Below are 12,743 nucleotides of genomic sequence, written 5' to 3' on the forward strand. Positions count from 1 at the left end.
ACAAACTGATCGGGTCTGCTTTGAACATGTTCAAAAGTGGCCCAGCACTAACATCCGACACCCTTGTTTAAATCTACCTCAACTGTGTCAAGGACTTAAAATATTGAATAAATATTTAACTTAAATATATTCATTCAGGTGCTTGAAGAAGAAACGCTGATACTGGCACAAGCGACCTTTTGTTTTACATCTAAATCTTGAGGTAGAACAGAAGAACTGATTTCGCTCAACAAAGAATTGGATGGAATTTTATATGCAGTTTGGTTTCTGCACCCCTTCTGACAGACGTTTAAGTCTGTCGGGTTAAAATGGCGCTGTCGTCGTATAAGACAAGGAGACAAGGACTAAATTTGAAAATTCCTTATACAAATGGGACTTCCTTTCACCCAAAAAATATATAAAAAATGATAATGTAAGGTGACCGCAAGCTGTTTTGTAATGTCATATTACGACTGCTCTAGGTTGGTGTTTAGTTTTTTGAAACAAATCTTTTTCGCTATTTGCGAACTAAATTGAATTAAGTAAGTGAACTAAGTTCCCTAGTTTACCAAGATGAACAAGTTCATTGAACTAGTTCGTTCGCGAACTACACAAGCGTACATTAAACAGTGTTTAAACACTATGCTATTATGAATGAACAAATGAATGAAACTGTTAGATGAATTTAAATAAGTGACAATCGACCAGTGAACTGTGTCGTACGTTGAGTCGTCATGGCCCCGGGCATGACTAAATTTTGGGGCCCCTTTGATATTTGGGGGCCCCTTAGATACAAAAAAAAGTACGTATACGCCATACATTTTTTTTTTGTATGGCTTATTTATTTTAAGGTTTATTTTAATGTTTTAATATGTTCGTAATGCACTTTGCTATACTTACTTAAAATTTCTATCATAAAAGTAGTAAATACTTGTACTAGGGTCCCCCAAAATTAAATATTTATAGACCCCTAAAATAAATTTTTTTTAGCTTAGAATTGATAGTTCTTGGGGCCTCTGTTCTGAAGTAATATGTACATGTACATATTTGATTTTTAATCATCAAACATAATTTTTTTTATTGTGGAGCCCCTGAAAAATTAATTTTGGGGCCCCCAAAATTAAATATTTAGAGGCCCCTAAAATAAAAATTTTTGAAGCTTAGAATTGATAGTTCTTGGGGCCTCTGTTCTGAAGTAATAAATACATACATATTTGATTTTTCATCATCAGACATGATTTTTTTTTATTTTGGAGCCCCTGAAAAATTAAAATTAAATATTTAGAGGCCCCAAAAATAAATTTTGTTTAGCTTAGAATTGATAGTTCTTGGGGCCTCTGTTCTGAAGTAATGTGTACACATTTGATTTTCCATCATCAAACCTAGTTTATTTCTTTTGGGGCCCCTGCAAAATTATTTTTGGGGCCTCAAAATTAAGTGCTTAGAGGCCCCTAAAATATAATATAATTTTTTTGGAGCCAAGAATTAATAGGTTTTGGGGCCTCTGTTCTGATGTAACACTCGGAATGCCACCAATAACGTAATGTTTTTATTTTGGGCCCTGATGTATTTATGTTGGGGCCCCTAAATTGATATTTAATTTTCCATTTGATTGTTTTGCACCACTGAAGTAATAGCTTTTGAGGATCCTCAAATAATATTTGTCATGCCATCAAAAAATTTGATGAATATTTTTTTGCTCCTTAGTAATAGATTTTGGGGCCCCCAAATTAATATTTGATTGCCTCTCAACTAACGGGGTTCCTGAAAAATTATTTTTTGGGACCCTTTATATAATATTTTTAGAGCCACGAAGTCATATTTTTTGGGGCTCCTAAAGTAATATTTAGTAATCCATCAACAAATGTAATTTAATTCAAAATTTTTTTTTTAATTTAATTTTTTTTGACGGCCTGAAGTAAAGGCTTTTGGGGCCCCTGGCCTGAAGTTGTTTGCTTTTTTGGGGCCCGTAATGTATTGACTTGACACTTGAAGTAATATTTGGTATGACATTAACAAAACTTTTTTTGCTTTTTTGAATTATTTGTTGTTGCAAAGATTTTTCAAGAAATATTTTTTGGGGCCCTAAGATAAAATTATAATTTTTCTTTTAAAAAAGCAGTTTATTTTTTGGGGCCCCTGGGGTAACCTTTTTTTTAAATCAATATATATTGATTTAAAAACAATGACATAATCAATGACATAATTTGTCTCCCTTGTATCCGAAGTGATTCAAATACATTTTAATTTACTTCGTAACTCAATTTATGCTAACAGTTTCCTTCTCTGCATTGTCTCCATTTGAGGCCCTGGGGTCGGGGGCCGCCCCGCTTGCCCCAAGGGAGTGTACGCCCCTGCCAGTAAATGACAGATCCCATATTGGTTTTCATTGGTGGAAACTGAAGAATAAGGTATGTATGTACATGTAGGTACTAATTATTTTTCGAAAAATTCTTTATCATTTTAAATTGCCGTTTAAAACCAAATTTTCCCTCTGTGGGGCGTGGGCCCCACGTTGGGAAACACTGAGTTAAATACAAAATCCTGATACTCTGTCATTCTCATTTTCCTTGACCCTGGAGACCGTAATCTTGAATATCAGACCAATAGAAAAATATATGGTGCTTTCATAATTGCATGGTTGCTTTGTTTACATGCGGTCATTTGCGATCAGACTAATGTCAGAAAACTATTTACGCATGTATTTTACTTTGAATTATGTATGAACACTTTTTCTAATTTGCGTCATTTGTCAAAATTTTTAAGTTGCAATTCAGCCTCTTCTAAAAAAATTAACAATATAATGTATTATCTTAATTCCATCCTTGAAGAAAAAAAAACTTTTTTTTAAACATTTCTGTCAATATTTACAAATTTATTACATATATCCAAAAAAAATCGCGGCTTTTTTTGTTATTTTGACTTGAACTTTGAATTTCCAATTAATATTTTGACAAAATTGAGAAACAAAGAAAAGCTGTATCATCTTCATGTTCCTTCTTTCTTTAAGTTTAAATTCATTGCGCATTAGAATTTTTTCATTTTATTTTATGAACACTTGACATTTGTCATTTGCATTAATGAAAGCTTTGCATTTGTCAGACTTGCGCAACCATGCATTTATGTTTTTTTTTGCGGGAGGAAATCTTCAAAAGACACTTGTCAGTATTCGACACCAAGTAGTGTGGGACTCTTAACCACTAAAACCACCTCTTTATCAGGACCAATCTTGAGAGATCGACATCAGATTTTTCTTTCTTAACTTTGTAAAATCACTTTGGGGAAGTTTAAACTTTTACTTTAAACCATAAGCTCATGAGGCTTGGTTCTTCTTAATCTCCGAACATGGTTTCTTGTATTCAAGACGGACACCATTTGACTTTGCAGTCTCTGATTATGCGATACAGCGTATTTTTTAACAACTTCTGTAACCATTTCTATTTGTAAGTCACGATGTAGATCGCTATTTCTTATGTACCAAGGTGCATTAACGAAGGACGAAGGACTTTTGGAATTTTTGGATGATTTCGAAATTTGTTTTCTTTGTACATCCCCATAATTGGATACCATAGGTCCAAACAGGCTTTAGTACCTACTTTATTATACAGCATTATTTTGTTTTGGGTTGATAAATCAGAGTTGTCACTAAGTAACCAGTACATTTTTCTATATTTCAAGTTTAGTTCTTCTCTTTTCTTTTTGATGTGCTCTTTCCACTTTAGCTTTGCATCCAAAGTCATTCCAAGGTATTTGGCCGTATTGGAAGGTACAGCTTGATTATTAATGAATATTGGAATATTGTTTATCTTTTTATTTGTAAAGTTTATATGTGAAGATTTTGTTTCATTGAGTTTGATACGCCATTTTTCGGTCCAATCTCTGATTGTGTCGACGGCATTTTGTAGTTTTACTGCTGCCTTAGAGACACATTTGTCGGGTACCAAAATTGCGGTATCATCTGCAAAAGTAGCCATTATGGTGTGATTACCAACTGGGATATCCCTTGTGTATAGTAAATACAGGGTAGGACCTAGGACACTTCCTTGTGGTACACCGGCTTCTATTTTCTTCAATTCCAAAAATTATTTCTAAAGCCAAACTGATGATTTCGGATCAACCTTCTTTCTTCTATGATTTTGCTAAGTCTCTTCAGAAGCAGTTTTTCAAAAACTTTTGCCATAATTGGTATAAGCGATATTGGTCTGTAAGACGTCACTTCTGTAGGTGGCTTACCTTGCTTGGGTATGACAATAACTTCAGCAATTTTCCAATGGTGTGGGACATACCGTTGCTTAAGGCATGCATTTATTATATATTGGAGTTTTATGAAGGCTTTCAAAGGCATTTCTTTCATAACCTGAGCAGTAATTAGATCGTAACCTGGAGATTTTTTATTTGATAGTTGATGTAAACACATACTTTTTATTTCTTTTAATCTTACAATTGGTATTTCACTTTAATCTATCTTATCAACAAACTGTAAGCTATTTTCAGCCGCGTTTGTTGGGTATGGCTTAAAAACATTCGCAAGATGCTCCGCGAAAAGGTTAGCTTTTTCTTTTGGATCCATTGAGATTTCAAGGGCGAGTTTTGTAACTGCGGTCTTTTCAGGCACTTGGCTGCTTTCCATAGCGAAAAATCGGTTGAAGCATCAGTCGTTAAATTCTTTAGGAATGTACTGAGTGAATCATTTTTGAATTTATAAATTTGTTTTTTAAGATTGTTGCTTATACGGTTAAACGTTGTTTTATCATCTGGAAATCTAGTATTTTGCCATTTTCTTCGAGCTCTTCTTTTCTCTATTATCAACTCTCTTATCTCTAAAGGATATTTTATTTAATTTTGTCTTCTATTAGAAAATGTTGGAGTACTTTCTTCAGCGGCCTGTTGCACATCAGCAATAAATTGTTCCACTTCATGGTCAATTTGCTAGATTGTATCCATGGGAGATCTTAAATTTATAAAACTTAAAAGCCTTTCTCTAAAATCATTCCAGTTTGTTTTCTTATTTACGAGCTTTGGATTACTTTTTTCTATTCCGATTCACTTAGTGATAGAATCACTGGAGTATGATCTGATGACAGGTCATAATTACCTTCGACACTAATGTGATTTCGTTTGATTCCTTTAGCTACGAAAAAGTCAATAAGATCTGGTATTTTGTTAGTATCGGAAGGCCAGTAAGTTGGCGACCTGGAGGAATAGAATTCGCAATTGTATTTACGGCCTGCTTGGAAAAGTCTTTTGCCTTTTGTTGATATAAGTCTTGAACCCCAAAGGGTGTGTTTCGCATTGAAGTCTCCACCAACAACTCTCACAACAATGCATTTATGTGAGGAAGAAACTTGTTAATACATACAAACAAAACAACGAAGCAAAAAGACTAATGTTCACTCTAGTTCCTATTTATCTTATATACTTATCTAAAGGACATGAATTAGAGGTGAGTTTCACCCAAAGGGAATTTACATTTTCCGCTACACTGGTTTCTTGTTCGGCACCAAAATTTAGGTGAGAGGAGAGCTGTGGACTACCTCACATATCACCTGAAAAAAAGTTGAAAATACGGAGAGATGTCCGAGAGCGAACAACTTTTCGGAACTTACAATAGGGAAAAAGTGAAATAAAATTTGTCCGGGTGGAATCTTTTTCACGTGAATCTCCCGATAGGACTGATTAATGCAGAAGTTATTGAAATAAAGTTATCTTTAATCCTGCAGAAAGTCATTTCTTAGCTTTAAAAACTGACGGAGAACGAGCACTAGTTTTGTTTTAGAAACCGTTATTTTATATTCAATAATAGATCGTTACTAAATTTAAAATTCGTCTCCTTAAATGACAGTTATGAGGACAGTGTTCAAGTAAAGGGATATGACGTGGCAACAAGGAAAAACGACATAATTACAACTCTTAAAGGCTTGGCCACACCGGAGGGTATGCGGTAGCGGTACGGGTAGAAGTAACGGTACTTGTATGAAAAAAATTCTAAACTGACATATCAACGTTCAGATGTGGAATTTTTTTCATATAAATATCGTTATCGCTACCCGTACCTTTACCGCATACCCTCTGTGTAACCCTTAGAGGATATAATATATGGAGTGCTTGTGCTGTTAGTTCCGTGAAGCTTTTATAGAGGGCTCTAGTTTCTTTAAGTTTTTCGATTAGTGCCTGCCTCCATTTTATTTTCATTTGATGGCTGTCATCAACAAGCGTGTTTATTTACAGCTGCGGAACCGGACTCACACTGAAAAACAAAGGCAGCGACCCCTAACCTATCCATACATATGGCGTTACAATGTATTAGGTATAGGAACAAGCACTCCATATATTATATCCATAGCCGTAGCTAGGATTTCATTTCGGGAGGGGGTTACCTCAGACCGAACAAAATTTTTTTTTAGGAATCACAAAACTTTTTTATCAACTAATTGTCAAATGGTCATTGGAACTTTGTAGAAGCGAAAAACTTGCCAATATACTTTTCACTGCCTGACGTAGAAGAATTTAAAAATTTACTGAATATAAAATAGCCGAATATTCTGCAACATCTCTAGTTTAAATTGGTACAGAGAGTGATAAGTTGTTTGATATAAATTGGGAGCGATAGAGAGGAAGAAAATTTTTTTGAAGAAATAAATTTGAACCACTAAGGCTTTACACAAAAAATTATTTCGTGCAATTTTATATGTAAAAACATTGAAAAATGCACTGAAATTAAACTATAAACTTAAATTGTTTAATTTTCTAATTTGAAACAATTTGATAATAGAAAGCTAAAGCTTCACTCTCTAAATAAAAGGATACATTCATTTTCGTTTATATACTGGATTTAAGCTTAACATAGAACAAAAGTGGGTAACAAGCAACTGATGATATCTCGGATATTTAAATAGATTTAACGGTAATATTTCAAAAACGAGATGTGATCGAATATTTCTGTCTTCGGATTCGAGTTTAGCAACCCTTTGAAGAAGTATAGTTTAGTCTCGCACCAAAAACCTTGTAGAAATACTTGTGTTATTTAAAGGGTTCTTAAAAGAACATTTTAAGGTGTTTAGGTCAATGATCAAAGAGGTCAAAACTAGTTTTTTGAAAAATCCCTTACCAAACGTTGTAATGGACCACAAAACTTTTGTTTTCCCTTATAAAAATTTCATCAACTGCTTCTTTAACGATACAAAATTGGTAGAGACTTTAAGGGAGATTTTCAGATAGGTAATTAAATTGTTAAAATACACAAACAAACCATTTAGTGCTGCACATATTAGACTTGTATTTGTTTATACTATATCTTTTGATGTTCTGAAAAAAAAATTTCGGGGGGGGGGGGGGGGGGGGGTTAAAAACCATACCCCCCCCCCCCTAAATACGGCTATGATTATATCCTCTAAGGTGTAACCTCACACAATGACGCTTTTTCTACGTACAAACGTAAGGAAACGTAAAGAAGCGAGCAAAAGTTCAACCAGGCTGAACTTTTGCTCGCTTTCTGACATTTATCAGATATAGTTACAGTCACCCACATAATAATTGGGCCAAATGTGAATAAAAAAAAAATTTACTCCAATACTAGGTGTGCTTTTTTGTTTCTCTATATAAAAAAAACGACATCGGGATATTTTAAATCAAAACAATTTACGTATTAAAAATAACAATAATTTTATGATGTGGTAGACTGAGTTTTATTGTTAGTTCTCTTTAAAAGAGAATTTATTTTTGAAGTGAAAACTTCTTTAGTATCGTAGTGATTTGAAACAAGATGAAACGAAAACGCCACACGAACTTTCAACTTGTTATAACTTTTTTGTTTTGATAGATAGATGAATGAAATTTTCACTGTAGATAGGTAATTAAATAAACTATAAATGTACAAAATTTCAATTAATTTCATATTTTCAAAATTCTGAGATAACGGTAAAAAGATGTTCTTTTTCTACACACGTTATATCTTTTGATTTAGTGCACATACAAATTTGATACATACGCATGCTGATAACATAACCTTTAATTTGATATATCACAATTAACTGTTCGAGCTCTACAAGTTACACAATCTTAAATTGAAAAACTTGAAAAATACCTCAAAACACCTGTGGAGATCTGTTAACGATGACCAGTACCGTAATCTGAGCTTGAAATTTCGACATAGTTGGCTTTAAAAAATTCTTATTTTTTTTCTGGGCATGTTAGAAATATGATTCATACGTCATATAAAAGGTAAAATAATCTTTAAGATAATATAAAATTTACTACAGGTTGTCATTTAAAAAAATATATTTAATAGTGTTAAAAGAGAAAAAAGATTGATTTTTTTGCTTTTTTGATGAAAAGTGATTTGGTTTAAAAAAAATAAGCTCTTTTTGTAGATGTTGTATAGACATGGACGATATAAATATTTTGAGCTGAAACAATAAGCTTTCAGATGATATAAAATTAATATGGGTTGTCATATAAAAAAACATGTATTTAAAGGAGATAGAATAAAAAATAGGTAGATTTTTTCTTTTTTTTTTAGCAAGAAAATTTTTTTTTAAGGTTTCACTTCTACCACGTGTGAATTGCACACATGACTTTTTTGGTTTGCGTTTATAACTATAGGATTAAAGAATAAACAAATTGTTATGTATTTTTCAACGCATTATAATATCCTTCTTCATTTTTCCACATTTAAATCAAGATAAAGACTTGGCCCAATAATTTTGTGAGTGACTGTGTTTTTTTTTTTTTTATTTGACAGCACATTTTATGTTTCAATCAGCTGTTCAAAGTCAAAGTGACAGAAGGGCGCTTTGAGGATTTCTCAACGTAACGCGACGACGACGCGTCTGGCAAAGCGTGATTGTGTTTCTGCTTTAAGGGTGTTTTCATAAACGTCTGCGTCTGCCTAACTTAGGCCTGCGTTAGTCGTGTTCATAAAGTCAGATCTGCGATCGGACTAACTTAGTCCAACTGCAGTTCTGCTGTTCATAAACGTCATTATGTCGTCAACATCGGGCAGGTTGCGCAGCCAAAATTTTATTGCTGCAGAATTCACGAAGAAATTTATTTGGTTCTGGATTCGATTTTTTTATTGTTAATAAATGTAGGTAAATATTGTAAGAAAATTAAAAGTAAAACATATTAATAAGGGTGGTGCAAATTTAGATTTTAATGAAAAAGAAAATTTCTAAATCGTGGTTTTTGAGATAATGAGTTTATATTGATTTTTTTCGTATTAGGGTGGCTCTAACAAATGTTATCTTCTACAGTTGATTGAAGAATTCCAAAAAAAAAATCAACTTGGATATTGTTTTGACAAAATTATAGAAGAAAAAAAAATTTTCCATTAGGGTGGTTCATTTTTTTTTAAATTTCTTAAAAAAAATTAATTTTTACTGCAGAGAAAGTTTGTAAAACATGGTTTATGAAATAAATTGTAGAATTGGGGTAGGTATTTTCGAATTAGGGCGCTCATAAAAATGGTATATTTTACATTTACGCTTGGAAATCAACCAAATTCAATTTATTTAATTTGACATGAATTTAATATTACTATAGCAAAAACGCACTTAATAAACTTTCCGTGCAATAAACAAAAAATCTTTTTTTGTCAAACGCAAAAAAAACTTTCTTGAACACCCTAATTAAAAAAATTTTTTCCATCGATAATATGTTTCAAATGTGAACCACTCGTTGTTTTTATTATTTTTTTTAGAAGAAAGTATGTATATTTTTTTTTGAGCCACCCTAATGTAAAACGGCTTACAAGTTTTTCGTGTTATTTATTAAAAACAATATTTTCGGAAACTGAAAAGTAAATATTTTTTTGCTTATTAAACTAAACTCATTCTGTGGTCATTTTTTATATTTTTTTTTTTTCTGACGTTTATGAACACTCACCCTTCAAGCAAGAAAACTGAGTTCAACAAAGAAACTCCGACCTCAGACCGCGAAAATCGGGCTTGCACTCACACACTTGCAACTTTTTGTGTATGAACACAAAAGTCGAACGAGAATCGTGGTGAAAAAGTGCGAAAAGGAAAATTGACGAAGGAAAGACAAAGGGAACAGAAAAACAAAGCGTCAACTTCATTTTATTTTTTTTCTTGCAGTGTTTGTGGCGTGTCGTATCTCGCCTTGTTTAATATTAAATTAAATAAATATTAAATAATATGGGATCATTTTAAGGCAAAAAAAGAATTTATCGATAAAATATGGGTGAGTGTGCTCGCGCAGTGATTTTTTAAATAATAAACTAATCATTATGTGTTTTTCTTAGGAAATCTTCTTCGGCAGCCTGACGCCACCAGCACCCACATACATTTAACATCCACAATTTGTCGAATTACATCGAGTTCTCCTGCCGCTGACCTTCACCAGAAAATAGTTATAAAAATTGTGTTTGTGAAAATAAAATAAAGAAAAGAAAAAAAAAAAACAGTTTCAGTGAAAAAAAAAATAAATTTTGTTCTTTTTTTGGTCGCAAATGCGAAACGTCATCCCTTTTTTATTCCTCTTTCTGGTAGGTTTTCGCTGCTCCGACTCAGGTCCGCCTTCGGCTCCGTTTTCTCGAAATGGAGATTTTCACCACACTAATACATATGCAATCGACTTCGCGGTGATTATAATTTCCATACTAATTTGAGCCGCCTTCGGACCAGTTTCTGATCCGAAGTCGGACTCAGCTCCTCCTCAGGCGGAGCGGATTCGGACCGAGGTCGGACCTGTTTGCTTGAAGGGCAGTGACTGCTGAAAATTGTACTAACGCAGGCCTGCAAACATTCTGCAGAATTGGTGTGTTCATTAATGCAGCAAAGCAGAAAGACGATTGTACAAACGGCGTTAAAAGTAACGACAAAATGAGTACCCGCATGTATACGTTACTTTTGATACTAGTACCCGGATCAATATTATCGTTACTCGTTACTTTCGTATGCTTCGTATGTTTCGTATATTTCGTATGTTTCGTGTGTTTCGCATGTTTCGTATGTTTCGTTACTTTCGTTACTTTCGCATGCTTCGTACGTTTCGTACTTTTCGTATATTTCATGTACCTACTCGATACGTTTCGTATGTTTGGTATTTTAAGTAGGTATGTTTCGTACATTGGTATGGGTGAAAAAAATTTTTTTTTTGAAAAAACCAAAAACAATTTGTATAATCTAAGCTAAATTTTAAAGCCATAAACATTAATTTAAGTTGCGAAGTTCTCATGTTATAAGAGTTTGAAGGTAGCTATACTGATTATTTTTTGATTTTTTTTTATCAAACGTGGAAACTTTTTTTTATTTTTTTCTATTTTTTCGACAAAACTTTGGTAATTTTTTGTTTATATCCGTTCAGTAATCTTATCACAATTCTTTATAGACCTTTAATTCAAAAGTACATCGCACAGATCTCGGAATATTCACACTGCAATACAACCATGTCGAACAATTTTTAATTTTTTTTTTTTCTATTGACAGTGATTTTAAACCTCGTTTTCTCGGCTTTTTTTAGTTGGAAATTTTGCACTGAAAATTAACAATTTTTTTTCAAAAACCAAAACACTTTTGTACATTCTTAAGCTACATTTCAAGACCATTAACAAAAAGGTCATAAACATATTGGTTTTGCGGCGTGGGTATATTTCGGGTAGTGATGGGAACTATCGAATAAAAACTATCAAACTATCGATAGTTTTAAGATATTCATTCATTCGATAGTTTTAAATCATTCATTCATTCATTCATTTAGTTACTATTTTCATTCGAATAGTTTTTTCATTCGATAGTTTAGTTACTATTTTTACTATTTTTCCCTGTGCAGGGACGGGTTAGAATATTCCTGCAGCGCCTCCCCGCTTGTCGTAAAAGGCGACTAAAGGAGCAAATTTATCTAGGTCACAAACACCAAGGTGAACCTAGCGACACTTAACACCTGAAAACTTTCCCAAAAGTGTGCATGCCAGTCCCTGGGTTGGCACGACTGGAGATCACCGGTGCTGTTAAAGAGAGATCAAATACAAAACTGGAGTATGCACGCGTCGAAACAAAACAACAACAACAACAACGTTTCGCAAGATTTTGTGAACTGAAGCATTATGGAAGTACTCGTCCAAAGAAATGACACTACCCCGCCAGGCACTACCATTACTAATGGTACTGATCCTGGACCGAGTAGCAATACTCGGGTCAGAGCTAGACGGATTCCGGGGGCTAGCAAAGTAATGCCACAGATTATACAAAATCTGAGAGTTGCGAGTTGGAACGTTGGGAGTATGACAGGTCGAAGCTTCGAGCTGGAAGAGATGATGATAAGAAGGCGAGTAGACATCTTGTGTGTCCAAGAAACGAAATGGCGTAACACGGGAAATAGGGCCCGTTTCTTGGATACAAGGACAAAAAATTACAAGATGTTCTACTATGGAACGGAAAAGGGTAAGAACGGAATCGGAATCATCCTTGCAAAAGACCTCTTAGGCAGCATATTGTCCATTTCGAAATTCAGTGACCGTTTGATGTCCCTTAAATTGGTGATTAAAGGAAAGTTGTGGAATATTGTCACTGCATATGCTCCCCAAATTGGATGTGAGCAGGTGGAAAAAGATGCATTTTGGCTAGATTTTCACAACCTACTTAAGGACATCCCAAAGGAAGAGTTTTTGTTCGTGGGCGGAGATTTAAATGGACATGTCGGGAAAACAAACGAAGACTATGAAGATTGCCATGGAGGCCTCGGATACGGCATCAGGAACTCTCCTGGTGAAGACATCCTGAGCTCGTGCAAAACATATGGTCTTA

The sequence above is a fragment of the Episyrphus balteatus genome, chromosome 4 (assembly GCF_945859705.1).
Source record: "Episyrphus balteatus chromosome 4, idEpiBalt1.1, whole genome shotgun sequence".
Classification (NCBI taxonomy): domain Eukaryota; kingdom Metazoa; phylum Arthropoda; class Insecta; order Diptera; family Syrphidae; genus Episyrphus; species Episyrphus balteatus.